The sequence below is a fragment of the Rhinolophus sinicus genome, linkage group LG09 (assembly GCF_036562045.2).
Source record: "Rhinolophus sinicus isolate RSC01 linkage group LG09, ASM3656204v1, whole genome shotgun sequence".
In the NCBI taxonomy this organism is placed as follows: domain Eukaryota; kingdom Metazoa; phylum Chordata; class Mammalia; order Chiroptera; family Rhinolophidae; genus Rhinolophus; species Rhinolophus sinicus.
Window position 1 is genome coordinate 53,284,877 of NC_133758.1, and position 17,041 is coordinate 53,301,917.

Below are 17,041 nucleotides of genomic sequence, written 5' to 3' on the forward strand. Positions count from 1 at the left end.
TTACAGCACAAATAGGAAAGAGTCAACAGTTTCTTGATGCCTAAGCACTGCCTGTGGCCTGCAGCACCCTCTTAGCGCTCCGGCTACTGTGGAACCAGCATCTTCTAACTGCCTTGGGGTTCTAACTGTTGCCCCATCCATCAACTGCTTTCATGCAACTGCCACTAACTCAGAACTGCCTCTGTCCATGTCCCCCGCACTGGACCAGACCCTCGCCTCCTCCATCATCTTTGCTTTTCTTCTTAACATCCTCTGTGCTCCACCTAGAACTGGCCTGCTTTCTGAGAGTTTCTCAACAGTGTGTAGTGCTGGTGAGTGTCTCCATCAGAGATACTAAAGCCTTTTGAGGACATACTTAAATACTTTGTCAAAAGTCCAGGATCACACAAAAATTATTTCTTCAAAAGAATACAATGCTGTGGAGCATTGTTCTCTGAAGGCCGACCACCATGAGATTTGTCTGAAGTTCAATCCCGGGCCCTCCATTCCCTTCTACTTCAACATCGGGTTTTGACGCCTGGACTCAAGGTTCAGAAATCTATCATTACAGATTTTGCACAGTCAGAACTAGAGGCTGCTATGTCCTGGATGTCCATGCTTCCCTAACTGGGCTCACCTGGATGCTGCTGGCCCAGGCCCCCTGACCCGTCTGTCATTCATCCTCCACCCTTCTCCAGATATGACACTCTTTTCCCCTCACAACCAAATTTCTTGAAAATTTTGCTCCGTTTGTTCTCCCATTCCTTAACATCCCTCCTGACCCCTCTTTAATCTACGTCATATAGCTTCCCCTACCACAACGTGGCCAAAATTGTCTTCTGTTTAAGGCACCAGTGAGCTTCCCATTATCAAAAGCCATGGTATGTTTTTGTCCTCATATTGTGACATGCCTAGGGTCCCTTATTCTGTTGAGCACTCTGTTTTAAAACTCTGTTTGAGCTCTTGGTATTGCCAATAAGGCTACAAAAGTTAATTTAAACATGGCCCCTTCAAGAAGTGCCCAGTCTGGCAGAGGATGTAGGCTGCTTTATGGGAACTCAGAGGAAATGACCCAACCCAATCTACAAGGGCCTGGGAGGTTTTTCTAAAGGATGAGGAGGAAGCTCGCAAATAAAGAAAACGGGAAAGGCCAAAATGAGAACTGTCATTGCCAAGGGGGTCTGTCTCATGGACCTGAAAGGAAAGATCACCGCTGGGTCTCAGTCAGAGACTAAACCAAACCCTGAAAAGCCCTCAGTATTCTCTTTGTCTTACCTGTGTGGCTTTCTGAACCTCTTTTATGTTCTTTTCTTTCTGTGGACTGGCTCCCTCTGATTACCTGACCCCTTGGCTTCCTGGCAGCTCCTGACTGCGCATTACATATCAAAACAAAGAAAGATCAGCTTTCTTGATACTAATTCTTGACTTTACCATAGGTGCATCCACAGTCAAGGCTACACCCTGACCCAATTAGGCATGGAAGAGGGAGGGAGTCTCGTAGTAGGTATGTGCCAGGGGAGCCCACCCTGGGTGGAGGGGGCATCACCGTGAGGCAGACAAGAAACTCAGCCCATCTATGAGGGGTGGGTGGTAACCCAGAGCTACCATTGAGCAAGTTTTGAATTGAGTCTTATTACTCATATAATAATCTATCTCTTAAATAATAGAATAAAGCTCCTTTATGTATCATTCCCTCTTGCTCTTGAGTCTTCTTTGCCACCAGGCACTCCTGGGAACTACTATGCTAAGAATGAGCTAAATTGGGTTTGGTTCCAGGAGTTCAGCACTCCCTGATCTCCTTCTGAGAGTCTGACTTGATTCCTGGGACTATATAGTTACTTAGACAGTAGTGGTGTAGGGAGCATGAGTGGGAGCCTCCTAAATTTCTTCGCCACCCTGCTTCCCTATAGCTGGCTGCTGTAGAATAAAGCCACTATGAACAGTGATTTTATTGTTGACCAGAGTCATGCCTGGCTTCCACAGAGCACTACCACGAATTTTCCTCCCCCATTCCCAACATTGGGTGGGTGTTGTATTCTTGATAGTTGCCAGAATTCTGCCAGAGCATGCCATACACTTTAAATCCACCATGATGCAGATGGCCCAATCCTCATCCCAGAGTTACCTGGCCAACCTTTTCCTCAGGGTGCATTTCCTATATTCCTAGGAAATGGGTCTCCATCATGCTATTCCTCTCTGGGCCTGTGTGTGTATCTTCCTAGAACGAAAGCCTACCTGAATTAATGCAACACAGACACACACACACACACACACACACACACGTACTTTAGGTAAATTTGTAATCTTCAAACATGTCCACATTTTATAACTGGTATTGATCTCCAACACATTAGAAGGGGGTACCTATAGGGACACATAAAAGTGGGGATTGGGGATAAAGTGGGAAAAATAAAATGAGATAGGGGACTGATACAGACCAGTGATGATAATGGGCCAAGAACCAAGGAGTATGAATAAGTCAATGTCATCTTCCGGGTGTCACCCTGGAGGAGGTGCTGCCTCGGCTTGACTGTATCATCAGGACATAAGTCTGTCCCCAGCTTCTGCTTCTGCAACCTTCTTCAGAAAACAATCTTTGGGCTACTGGAGCAGCTTCAACTAGATGTGCTGAGAGCAGCCAGGAGTTTATGGCCCCCTGAGCAGCCCATAGCCAGCAGTTAATCACTGAGATGTGAGAAAGCCTACCATACAGCGAGGCAGAACCAAGACTGCAGTATAACTCAGGCTCCAGTGCTCCCAGGAATCAGGCCGTAGCTGAAATGTCACCTGAAATCCCACCTGGTGTGGTTTCTTCCTACCTTGCTTCCCCTATTCTCTAACCGGCTTCTCCTAGGAGAACTTCCTTAACAAATCACTTGCATCCAAGTCAGCCTCTGCGGACCCCACCTAAGATAACTCACAGCATGAAAAAAAAAAAAATTGCTATCGTCAACCTCATGCATGCAAAGAATAACACATGTTTTCCCGTAACCCAACTAAATTTCTATTTAGATAGCTTGTTTCCCTCAGATTGAATGAATTCCCTAGTTTGTTCCCAATGGTATACTGGTAAACCAGGATCTCCAGGGAAAAGAAAACGAAAGTGATGATTTCTAGCATTTGCTAATTTCCATGATAGGTGGAAATTGGCCCACAAAGGCCAATCTCAAACTCCCAACATAATGTCATTGAACAAGGCCTGGAAAAAGTGAGTACCACGGGCTCTCATGAATTAGGAGAACCAGCTGCAGCATGCCATCTTCCATCCTCCTACCCCCCACTGTTGGGATTTTGTCTACATTACTGTGAACACATGTGACGTTGTGACATGGTATGGTGGTTACCCAGTCCTGAATCATCCCATCAGAGACTTGCCTCATGCATGGCTGCATGGTCCCTCAGGCCTGATGACTCTACAACTTTCATGACATACAAGGCTGCCTGGGCCCTGTTTTCAAACTGCAGCATGACCTCATAATTCTCTCCTTCTGGGTATTGCTGAAGTCCCAGGAAGCAAGACACATCTCCTTACTCTTTTGTCTCTCCTTCCCCAAACTTGGAGAATCTACTCTCAGGATGGGAAGTAATATGGGGTGGGGGCAGGGGTACCGCACTTTATTTCTGAATGCTTCACAGCACTTTGTCCCATCTTTTCTTCCTTTGGGGCACTATGATTAAAATAACTTTAGCTCATTCATTCACTAAGCTAGACACGGGATACAGTGAATTAGAAAAACTAGCTTCCTATTCCCATGGAGCCTACATTCAGTTCCTGTTCCTTACTCCCACCTATTCAGCCATGTCATCTACTAGCTGCCTGGGAAAGTTTTCCAGGCAGAGAAAGAGGCAGTTGCAAAGGCTCTGAGGCAGGAACGAACTTGGTGTTTAAGGAACAAAAGAAAAGCTGGTGAGAGTGGCCCAATGCATGTTATGGAGAGAATAGTAGACTAAGACTCAGAGAGTTAGGCAGAAACCAGATCATGCAGGGCACACAAGCCAGGACAAGCAGGTAGGATTTTTATTCTAACCACTGATTTTTATTCTAACCACTGAGAGTTTATAAGAAACAGAGTAATATAATTGGTTTCATGTTTTTAAAAGATTACTGCAGTCACTTTTAATGGAAGCAGGGACGTCATTTAGATTGGGCTGTGCAGAAAACCAAGTACAAGAAGGTAGTCTACCAGGGTAAAGGAAATGGAGGCAGAGGTATTTGAGGTACACGCTGAAGATAGAAGTGACAGGACTTGGTCACTGATTGATGTGGAGCATAGAAAAAGAAGACTAGAGGAGACCTCCTAAATTTCTTCTTGAGCAATGGATGAGTTGTGGTCTCTCTGTCTGAATTTTGGAAGAGAGAAAAAAATCAGTTTGGTTGGAGGAGTATGAATTCCATTTTGCACATGTTAAAATGAGATGACTATTAGACATCCAGATGGCACTGTCAAGTAGTTCATTAAATATAGGAATCTGGAACGCAGGAAAGAGGTACAGGCTAGCAATGGAAATCTGGAGTCACCAACATGTGGGAAGGATTTAAACCTCGGGATGAATTTTAACCATGACCTCAGCAAGAGTAAGGAATGAGCCTGAGCTGAACACCATGTAGAGATTAGGTCAAAGGAGTGGAGATAACAAGGAGATGGAGGAGGAGCAGCTAGAGCAGAAGAAATATCAGAAGAGTATAGTCACAAAAGATGAGAGACAGATCCTAAGAACTGTACCTAATGTAGCTGAATTCGACAGTGACGCAGAAGTGCCCAGTGAATATGGCAGCAGGAAGGGAGGTCCCTGCTGACCTCGACAAGAGCCATTTCAGTGGATAGTGGATGCAGGTGCCAGAAGGAAGCGGACTGAAGAATGAATTGCACCTGAATTCCTACTGGGAATGATTCAATACAAAATAAGAAATGTGTGGTGCAAGAAAGAGAGGAGATAATTGCAGAATACAAATGCTGGAGACAGTGAGGGATGACACCCCAGCAGATGTAGAAGGGTGGCTTTTGATAGGAGCAGAGACACCCACCAAGAAGAAGACAGAAAATAGCAGAATACATGAAAATGGATTTACATATTTGGCCATGAGAATATGAGGCTTCTGTCCATTTTTTTTTTTTTTTCTAGTTTCTTGGTGAGGTGAAGCAAGATCTTAAACCTAAGAGGTTCTTATACAAGAAAGGACTATTAAGGACTATCCTGAGAGTGAAAAAATTCTCCCTTCCCTACTTTCCCACCACCATGGGCACACAACAGCTTACATGGAGTAGTCAACAGTAAATGTTTATTGAAGACTGCATCTGTGTTAATCTGCAGTCATATAACCGTATGTGGGCTTAAGTTCATTGTTTCATAAATCTGAATATCATTTACATGTAGGCTATTATTCTATTTCTGGATGAACCAAATTTGCCCTCTAGCTATGATTTTGGTGTCCAGACAAAAGTCATCCTTGACTGATTTCTCCAATTAACAAGTTCTGGTGTCTAAAAAGGGCAGGTTTGGTTTTACTAATATTGCTGAATGATAGTCTTTTTTTAAAATAGAACTACAATAGGATCTCCTTTATATCAAAGTATTTTATATGTCTGTTTTGTAATCCAAGATGCACAGAGAATTTGTTGATACTGTTCATTTTTAATCTATATTTAGAAACTGATCAAAGGTGCTTAACATCTGCTGCCTCCCTAAACCTCCCTAAACTTGACTGAAATAAAACTAAAAAGAAAAAGGTAGTAGGAAAGAAGAAAAACAAAATTTTGGAAGCCAGAGACAGATGGATCAATTGTGATTGACATAGCAGGCACAAGAAAGCTGTATCATAAGGCAGCAGTGTTAAAACGAAAGAAGCACCTGACGTACATTAGACTCCCAAAGACTCGGGAAAGTAACAGACATGAAAGATAGATCTAGAAATGACGGTACTTGTGAGGTTAAAAAGATTTTAAAAAACAATTAGACCCCCTATAAACCCTCCCACACTAACACAGCTGAACAACTGCCCCTCCCCTGTCCTGACAGAGGCCCCAACCTTGTTCTTTGGAGAGGATAAATCAGGATATCTGAACATGAATGAAGGAGGGAACATGGTATGGAAAGTAGGGGGATTGACTGAAAATTTCCAAATTGAATAATAAGGTATTCCCCATTCCTACTCCACTCCCCCCCTACACACACACACACACACACACACACACACACACACACACACACTCAGCTATAAGAATGCTTGGACCCAAGCTCAAACTTAGACCTTCTGGGCAAATATATGGAGGCAATTTTTCTGAAGACTCTCATCATCCAGGAGAAACGGCCTACAGATACTTAATTGAGGGACCTCCCCCAATGAAACATTTCGGCCACATCACCTCCCACAGAAGATGACAGAGTGGAACTGTAATGAACATGTGCACAGAATTTTCAATAAGCTTTTAAGTTCAAAGGATGACTAGATAATTTGAAGGAAAAAATATAGAATGATAGACACAAAACATATAAAAAGAAACTTAGGAGAAATTTAAGAATAAGAAAACTTCAAAATATTTTCATTGCTATCCTCACAGAGGCAAGAAAAGATAAGTCCCCATTAAACAAGGGCTGGATTATTTTATATTTTTATGTATACCTGAACAACAACCAAAGGGAAAAAAAGCTGTTGGAAATTAAGAGTTTGATAATAGATTTTTAAAATCAATGACTAAACATCATTAGTCATCAAGAAAATGCAAATCAAATGGGATGGCTATAATCAAAAAGACGATAAAAAGTATGGGTGAGGATGTGGACAAATTGGGACTTTCATACATTACTGGAAGAATGTAAAATGATGCAGCAACTGCAGAAAACAGTGTGGCAGTTCCTCAAAAAGTTAAACTTAGAGTCACCATATGACCCAGCAATTCCCAAGAGAAATGAAAATATAGGTCCACATAAAATTTTGTACACAAATGTTCATAGCAGTATTATTCATAATAGTTAAGTGAAAATAACCCAAATATCCATCAACTGATGAATAAATAAATAAAATATGGCCTACAATAGAATATTATTTGGTAGTAACATACTGATACATGCTACACATCGACGAACCTTGAAAACATGTTAAGTGAAAGCAACCAGACATAAAAGGCCACATATTGTATAATTCCACTCATATGAAATGTCTAGAATAGGCAAATCCATAGAGACACTAAGGAGATTAGTGGTTGCCAGAGGCTGGCAGGAGAGAGGAACAGGAAATTACTTCTTTCTAATGGATATAGTGTTTCTTTTGGGGTGATGAAAATGTTCTGGAATTAGAAAGAGGTGATTATTGTACATCTTTATGAATATACTAAAAAAACTGAATTGTACAATTTAAAAGGGAAAATTTTCTTGGCGTGTCAGTTATAGCTCAATAAATGTATATTAGGTTAAAAAAATCAATGAATGTTTAAAATATAAAGGTGAAAAGAATCACCAAAAAGTAAAGCAAAAACAAATAACTGGTAAATAGAAGAGGGAAGTAAGAAAATTAAGATAAAAATAGGAAATCCAACATCTGAATGATCAGATTCTTAGAAAGAAGAGAAAAGAAAGGAAGGAAATATCAAGGAAATCAAGAAATTTTCTCAAAGCTGAAAGAACAAGTTTCTAGATTAAAGCTGGTAGTAATGCCTGAAAAAATGAAAAAACAAGAAGAATCTAGCAAAATGGGTCCAATTAGACTCATGTGAAATTTCAGAACCCTAAAAACAAAGTAAGAGCCCATAAACTTCCAGAGGGAAAAAATAAATACCACAAATTTCATAAAAAGGATCAAGATCAGAAAGGCAGTAAAAATTTCAAAATCAACACTAGAAATTAAAAGTAAACTGAATGGAGTGACGTCATAGGAATGGCAGCAGCATTGCGGACTTTTTTAGTTCTCCTCCAGAACTTACCACAGACAGAACTTCTGTAACCCATCAAAGGACTCTGTACTCATCACACGGCCACATCCTCGGCTATGGAGACGCAGGGGATCCCAGGAGGGAACAGAGACCACAAAAGCCAGGAGGTGGGCTCTTTCCCTGCGTCCTACAGCTGATCTCTCCGGCCAAGAGGGCAGTATATCCAGCATTTGAGGCAGTAACCTCAGCTGAGACCTCCAGCTGGGCCCTAGGTTCAACAAAGGACATAAACTCCATACTTGGGCCCCTCCCCTCACTCTCCCAATCCTACCCCTACCCTTCCAGAGACTCAAGCTGGCCCCTGAACTGAGGAGTAGTGTCAGATTACAGAGGAGCCTTAGTGCTCAGGCTCTGGGAAGACCCAGCAGGGCAATTACAACTGCCCGTACACTCCCAGGGATCAGCATTAGGCAGCAGACACAGCTCTGGCATTTCAGCAGCTCAGAAATCTCCCACCCGCCACACACACGCACGCACGCACGCACGCACGCACACACACACACACGGAAGAAGTGCCCTAAGACTCAGGAGAACCGGGCACAACACAACACCCACAACACAACTGGGTGTTGCTACTCCCAGTGCACATATGTGCAGGCAAGAGCAGAAACTGCACTGACTTTATAGAAACTAACATCCAGACCCCTTAGCCCCACTCATCTAAATCTGAAGTCCTAAGGCCACTCTGGGCACCAGGTGACCGGCCCTGCCTGCACAATACGCAGAGGACTCTTTGGTACAGCACAGGACAACCCCCTTGGCTTAAGTGACCCAAGACTTAAGCCAAGACTGGCACTGCTTTTTTTGTTTTGTCTTTATATTTTTGACATCTTTGCCTGTGTTGAGTGTGGGTTATGGGTTGTTTTTACATGTGAATATATTTGGTTTCTTGCTTTGTTGTTGTTGTTGTTGTTGTTGTTGTTGTGCTTGGTGATTTGTTTTGTTCTGTAATTGTCCTACACCAGGGCCCACCTTAAGAGCCACAAGATTCAACACACCCAGAGGCCAACTCCAGACGAAACTAGAGTACTACCAGGTTTGACCTACAAGTGACGCACCCAGAGGGAATTCTCTACAGGCACAAGAGCCCATAGAGGCCAAACCTCATTTAAGCGGTCAACCCTCACGCAACAGAACATCCTTCTGTGGGCAGAGCCAAGTCTCACAACTAGTCAGCCTAGGAGTCAATCCCACCTACTCACTAGCTAAAAGCAATTAAAGATCAACTTTAACAGGACAATATACAGAACACGAATCACCTTTGGAGCACACGCAGAGGAGAAGAAGGAAGTGGTGCAAGTCAAATATAAAGGACACATACTACATAAGATAACCCAGCAAAAAACTAAGAACCCTAGGGGATCTACCCAATACATCGAAGCAAACAGAGAGTCAGCCAGAATGGGGAAACAAAGAAACATGTCCCAAATAAAAGAACAGAAGAAACCTCCTGAATTGGAACCAACTAAATAGAGGTAACCACCCTATCAGAGACAGAGTTCAGAACACTGACGATAATAATGTTTAAGGAGCTTAGTGACTAAATAAAGAAGGATAGAGAACATAATGAACAACCAGTTAGAACTAAAGAATACAGTAACTGAAATAAAGAACACTCTTGAAGGAATTACCAGCAGGTTGATGAAGCAGAGGATCAAATCAGCGACTTAGAAGACAAGTTAGCAGAGATCACCCAAACGGAACAACAAAAAGAAAAGAGAATAGGGCAGGCCCGGTGGCTCAGGCGGTTGGACCTCCGTGCTCCTAACTCCGAAGGCTGACGTTGATTCCCACATGGGACAGTGGGCTCTCAATCACAAGGTAGCCGGTTCAAATCCTCGAGTCCAGCAAGGGATGGTGGGCCGCACCCCCTGCAACTAGCAATGGCAACTGGACCTGGAGCTGAGCTCCACCCTCCACAACGAAGACTGAAAGAACAACTTGGCTTAAAAAAAAGTCCTGGAAGTACACACTGTTCCCCCAATAAAGTCCTGTTCCTTTTCCCCAATAAATCTTAAAAAAAAAAAAAAAAGAAAGAAAGAAAGAAAAGAAAAGAAAGAAAAAAGAATAATAAACAATGAAGATGGTTTAAGAAACCTCTGGGATAACATCAAGCACAACAACATGCACATCATAGGCATACCAGAAGGTGAAGAGAGGAAGCAAGGGATTGAAAACATATTTGAAGTAATAATGTCCGAAAACTTCCCTAACCTGATGAAGGATTCGACATACAAGCCCAGGAAGTGCAGAGAGTTCCAACCAGGATAAAACCAAACAGGTCCACACCAAGACACATTATAGTTAAAATGGCAAAGGTTAAAGAAAAAGAGCAAATCGTAAAAGCAGCAAGAGAAAGGCAGAGGGTTACATATAAGGGAACTCCTATAAGACTATCAAATGACTTTTCTACAGAAACATTGCAGGCCAGAAGGGAGTGGCAGGAAAGTACTCAAAGTGATGGAAAACAAAAGCCTACAACCTAGATTGCTTTATCCAGCAAGGTTATCATTTAAAATTGAAGGAGAGGTAAAGAGCTTCCCAGAAAATAAGCTAAAGGAATTTATTACCACCAAGCCAGCATTGCAGGAAACATTAAAAGGGCTTCTGTAAACAGAAGATGAAAACACTCTAACTACAAATTTAAAAAATGGCAATAACCATGTACCTCTCAATAATCATTTTAAATGTAAACGGATTAAATGCTCCAATCAAAAGACATAGGGTGGCTGAGTAGATAAGAAAGCAAGACCCTTGTATATGCTGTATACAAGAGACTCACTTCAGATCAAAAGATACACACAAGCTGAAAGTGAAGGGCTGGAGTAAGATATTTTATGCAAATGGAAGTGAGAAAAAAGCTGGAGTTACAATACTTATACCTGACAAAATAGACTTTAAAATGAAGAATACATTAAAAGACAAAGATGGGTAATAATGTAATAATAAAGGGATCAATCCAACAAGAGGACATAACCCTAGTAAACATCTATGCACCCAACATAGGAGCACCTAAATATATAAAACAGATATTGACTGACAAAGACAGAGATCAACAGTAACACTATCATAGTAGGGGACTTCAACACACCTCTGACAACAAGGGACAGGTCATCCAGACAGGACATCAATATGGAAACAACAGCCTTAAATGACACATTGGACCAGTTGGATTTGATACTTTCAGAGCATTTCACTCCAAAGCGGCAAAATACACATTCCTCTAAAGTGTACATGGAATATTTTCCCAAACAGACCACATGTTAGGCCACAAAATAAGTCTTGATAATTTAAGAAAATTGAAATCATACCAATTGTCTTCTCTGACCACAGTGCTATGAAATTAGAAATGAACTACACGAAAAAAAACTGGAAGACACACCAATTCATGGAGACTGAATAACATGTTACTAAATAATGAATGGGTCAACCATGAGATCAAGGAAGAAATCAAAAGATATCTAGAGACAAACGAAAAATGAAAACACAATGACCCAAAATCTATAGGATGCAGCAAAAGCAGTCCTAAGAGGGAAATTCATAGTATCGCAGGCCTACCTAAAGGAACAAGAAAAAATCACTAATCAACAATTTATCTTCACACTTAAGGGATCTGGAAAAAGAACAGCAAAATAAGCCCAAAGGGAGTACAAGGAAGGAGATAATAAAGATCAGAGAGAAAATAAATGAAATAGAAACCAGAAAAACAATACAAAAGATCAATGAATCCACGAGTTGGTTTTTAGAGAAGATAAAAAAATCGACACACCTTCAGCCAGATTCATTAAAAAAAGAGAGCAAGAGGACCAAAATTAATAAAATCAGAAATGAAAGAGGAGAAGTGACAACAGATACCACAGAGATACAAAAAAATTTAAGAAATTACTAAGAGCAACTATATGCCAACAAATTTGACAATCTGGAAGAAATGGACAATTTTCCAGAAGATACAATCTTCCAAGGCTAACTCAGGAAGAAACAGAAAACCTGAATAGACTGATTACAACAAGGGAAATTGAATCAGTAATCAACAAGCTCCCAACAAACAAAAGCCCTGGACCAGATGGCTTTACAGGTGAATTTTACAAAACATTCAAAAAAAGAATTATCACCTATTCTCCTCAAGCTCTTCCAAAAAATCCAAAAGGAGGGAAGGTTCCCAAACACCTTTTACGAAGCCACTATCACCCTGATCCCAAAATCAGACAAAGACACCAGAAAAAAAGAAAACTACAGGCCGATATCTCTAATGAACATAGATGCAAAAATCCTCAACAAAATATTAGCAAACAGATTTCAGCAATACATTAAAAAGATCATAAACCTTGATCAAGTGGGATTCATCCCTGGTATGCAAGGGTGGTTCAACATCCACAAATCAATTAATGTGATGCACCACATTAACAAAATGAAACATAAACATCATATGATCATTTCAATAGATGCAGAAAAAGCATTTGACAAAATCCAGCAGCCATTAAGATAAAAACCCTTAGAAAGTGGAAATAGAGGGATCATATCTCAACATAATGAAGGCCATATATGACAAACCCACAGCTGACATCATACTCAATGGGGAAAAGCTAAAACCATTCCCCTTAAGATCAGGAACAAGGCAAGGTTACCCGCTTTCTCCACTTCTATTCAGCATAGTGCTGGAAGTTCTAGCCACAGCAATCAGACAAGAAAAAGAAATAAAAGGCATCCAAATTGGTAAGGAGGAAGTAAAACTGTCATTATATGCAGATGACATGATACTATATATAGAGAACCCTAAAGACTCCACCAAGAAACTATTAGAGCTGATAGATGAATTTAGTAAAGTAGCAGGATACAAAATTAATATTCAGAAATCAGTTGCATTTGTATATACCAATAATAAAACATCAGAAGGAGAAATTAAAAAACAATCCCATTTACAATTGCTTCAAAGACTATAAAATACCTGGGAATAAATTTAACCAAAGAAGTAAAAGATCTGTACTCAGAAAATTATAAGACACTGAAGAAAGAAATGAAAGAAGATACAAATAGATGGAAACACATACCATGTTCATGGATAGGAAGAATTAATATAGTTAAAATGTCCATACTGACTAAGGCAATATACATATTCAATGCAATTCCTATCAAACTATCAATGACGTTTTTCACAGAAATAGAACATATAATCCTAAAATTTAGATGGGACCATAAAAGACCCCGGATAGCCTCAGCAATCTTGAGAAATAAGAACAAAGTGGGAGGTATAACGATACTTGACATCAAATTATACTACAAGGCTACAGTAATCAAAACAGCATGGTACTGGCATAAAAACAGACAAATAGATCAATGAAACAGAATAGAGTCCAGAAATAAATCCATGCCTATATGGTCATTTAATCTATGACAATGGAAGCAAGAATTACGGTGGGGTAAAGACAGTCTATTCACTAAACGGTGCTGGGAAACCAGGACAGACACATGCAAAAAAATGAAGCTGGACCACCTCCCTACACCATATACAAAAATTAATTCAAAATAGGTTAAAGACTTAAATTAAGACCTGAAACCATAAAATTCCTAGAATAAAATATAGGGAGAAACTTTACAGATATTACCCAGAGTAAGATTTTTACTGATATATCCCCTAGGCCAAGGGAAGTAAGAGAAAAAGTAAACATGTGGAATTACATCAAACTAAAACGTTTTTGCACAGCAAAGGAAACCATCAATAAAACAAAAAAACAAAAAAACCATTAATATCACAAATTTATAAAAAACTCACTCAACTAAACTCCAAAAACACAAACAACCCAATTAAAAAATGGGCAGAGGACATAAAGAGACATTTTTCTAAAAAGGACATACAGATGGCAAACAGACATATGAAAAAATGCTCAACCTCACTAACCATCAGAGAAATGCAAATAAAAACCACAATGAGATACCACCTCACCCCAGTCAAAATGGCTATCATCAATAAATCAACAAACAAGTGCTGGCAAAGATGTGGAGAAAAGGGAACCCTTGTGCTCTGTTGGTGGGATTGCAGATTGGTGCAGCCACTATGGAAAACAGTATGGAGGTATCGCAAAAATCTGAAAATGGAAGTACCTTACAATCCAGCAATTCTACTCCTAGGTATCTATCCGTAGAAATCCAAAACTCTAATTCAAAAAAATTTATGCACCCCTATGTTTATTGCAGCGTTATACACAATAGCCAAGACATGGAAACAACCAAAATGCCCATCGGTAGACGATTCGATTAAGAAACTGTGGTACATTTATACAATGGAGTATTATGCAGCCATAAAGAAGAAAGAAATCTTACCATTTGCAACAACACGGATGGACATAGAGAACATTATGTTAAGTGAAATAAGTCAGACAGAGAAAGACAAAAACCAGATGATCTCACTTATATGTGGAATCTAAAGAAAAGAATACATGAATGAACTAATCTGAAACAGTTTCAGAGACATAGAGGAAAAACTGAGGGCTGCTAGATGAGGGGATAAGGGGGAAGGTGAGGGGATTAGAAAGCACAGTCAGTAACAACAAGATTGCCACGGGATCATGAAAGTTAATTTGGGGAATGTAACCAATAATGTTGTAAAGATTTTGTAGGGTATCCGATAGATACTTGTCTCGTTAGGGAAACCACCTCAGAGAAGATGTAGATGCCTGATCACTGCACTGTACACCTGAAGCTGAAGCTGAACAATAATGAATGTCAACTACAAGTTTATATATATATGTGTGTGTGTGTATATATGCATATATGTATGCATGTATATGTATGTATATAGTTAGAAGAAGCAGAGTACAGCATTAGGAATAAGACAGTGGGAATGTAATGGGCTGTGTGCGACATCAGAGGGATAGTGGATGGGGGGAGGGGATTTGACACAGTGTGAAGGACATAAATGATAAATGTCTAACTATTACATTGTTTTGTGCACCGGAAACTAATTTAAAAAAAAAGTCAACTGAATGGCTTACACTTGTCTTATTAGGGATACCACTTCATGGATGGTGTAGGTGCCTGACCACTGCAGTGTACACCTGAAGCTGAAGCTGAATAATAATGAATATCAACGACAATTTTATATATATATATATATATATATATATATATATATATATATATATATAGTCACAGGATGTGGAGTACAGCATAAGGAAGAGAGTCAATGAAACAGCTATATACGATGTCAGAGAGGTAGTAGATTGGGGTAGGGAGGTTATCACTTTGTGAGGGGCATAAATGTCTAACTATTACATTGTTTTGTACACCTGAAACTAATAAAAAAATTCTAATAGAAAAATATTTCTATTAGGTTGGTGCAAAAGTAATTGCGGCTTAAAAAGTTAAAAATAGTTGCAAAAACTGCAATTACTTTTGCACCAACCTATAATATAGAAGTCTATAGCTAGCCAAAGTAGTAGTTAAGCCTGGTGGGATAGGCATTTTTAGATATGCAAGTTCTCATAAAATTTACTTACAATGTACCCTTTTCAACAAGCTACTAGAGAATGTTTTCTACAAAATGGAGAGTATACATTAAGAAAGACATATTCATAGCAGCCAGAAAATAAGAAAGCCTAGCAAAAGGAAGGTGATACCATACTGTCCAGTAATCATTCTTCTTGGTATTTACCCCAGTAAGTTGAAAATGTATGGATAATACATCATAGAAATAGCGGCATGAGGTGAGCCTCTTGAAATCCCCCCTGGAATTTGTAATAAATTGAACAGCTATGATTCCACAAAGGATTTCCTGTACAACAGATAGGCAAGACTAAGAGATGTTCAATTGAAATCATCTAAAGATGGGCAAATTGGGCGAGCAGGGGAGGAGGGAAGCGGGAAGTGCAGAGATAGAGCTCTGAGCTCCCTGCATTCTGGAGCTACCACAGTCACCAGAGTGGGAAGAATTTGGACTGCTAGTGCTCCCAGTATGGCCCACAACCCGCCTAAGGGATCAGCATACAACTTGGCCAAACCCAACGCTCATAGCAGAGACCTTGGAGCAAACACTGAGGGAAGAAGGATGAAAATGACAGTTTAAGCCCTCACTGCCAAGCAGAGTATGGAAGGCATAGGCACGGAGCCTAGACGACCACTGCCCACCCTCCCAGAGCCGGCCCCACCCCCACATTCCCAGTACTAGAAGCAGAATGGTAGCAGTCAGATCAAAAGAACAGAATATTTGCAGTTCTGAGAACTGCGGCCCACGGCCATAGACTCTTGGCCCAACTGGTTCCAGCAAATGGGAGAGAGCCTTGGGTGTAAGACTGCCTGTGCTTGTGGTGGCTTCCATTGCTCAGAGCCACCTCTCATAACCCACCCCACCTCTGCCCCCACCAATCTGTGTGGATCTCTGCAGGGGTAAACAGAGCTGCTGAAACACAAAGGCTCTGAAACTGGCACAGAAAGAGCTTTGGAACATAAGGAGGAGCTCTCCACATTGCCCCCAGGGAGGTGGTGCCCTGAAACCCAGACAACCTGCTCACAGAGGAGAAGCCCACCTTCCAGGGCATCAGTCCATTCGGTGAGAAGCCAGAACAGTGTGAGAAAGTATAACATTACAGCATGAGAGACAATAAAAGGCTGCAGTCAGAGAGAAAATAAAACATTGTACCAACCCTACTAGAAAGCAAAAGAAAGACCTCTTCCTATCAACCTGTTGCAGAACCCACCTTTGTTGATGCCTAGGAAGAGAAATTGTAATTCATTAATTGCTATGAATAACCAAAATAATGAGGCAATTCAGAAAGAAAATGAAAAGTCTTCAGATAATGAACTTAAAGACATAGACATCTGTGCTTAAATGACAGACAGTTCAAGATTACAGTTCTTAAAAAACTCAACGAGATGCAAGAAAACACAGACAAGCAGTTTAATGAACTCAGAAAAACAAAGAACAAAATGAACATTTTACCAAAGAGATTGAAACTTTAAAACAGAACCAAATAGAAATTTTGGAGATTAAGAACTAAATTAAAGAAATTAAGAATGAAAAATTCAGCTTAGGTAATAGAGCTGAACAGATGGAGGAAGGAATTAGTGACATCAAAGATAGAAATCTGGAAATGACACAAATGGAAAAAGACAGAGACTTGAGAGTTAAAAGAAATGAAAGT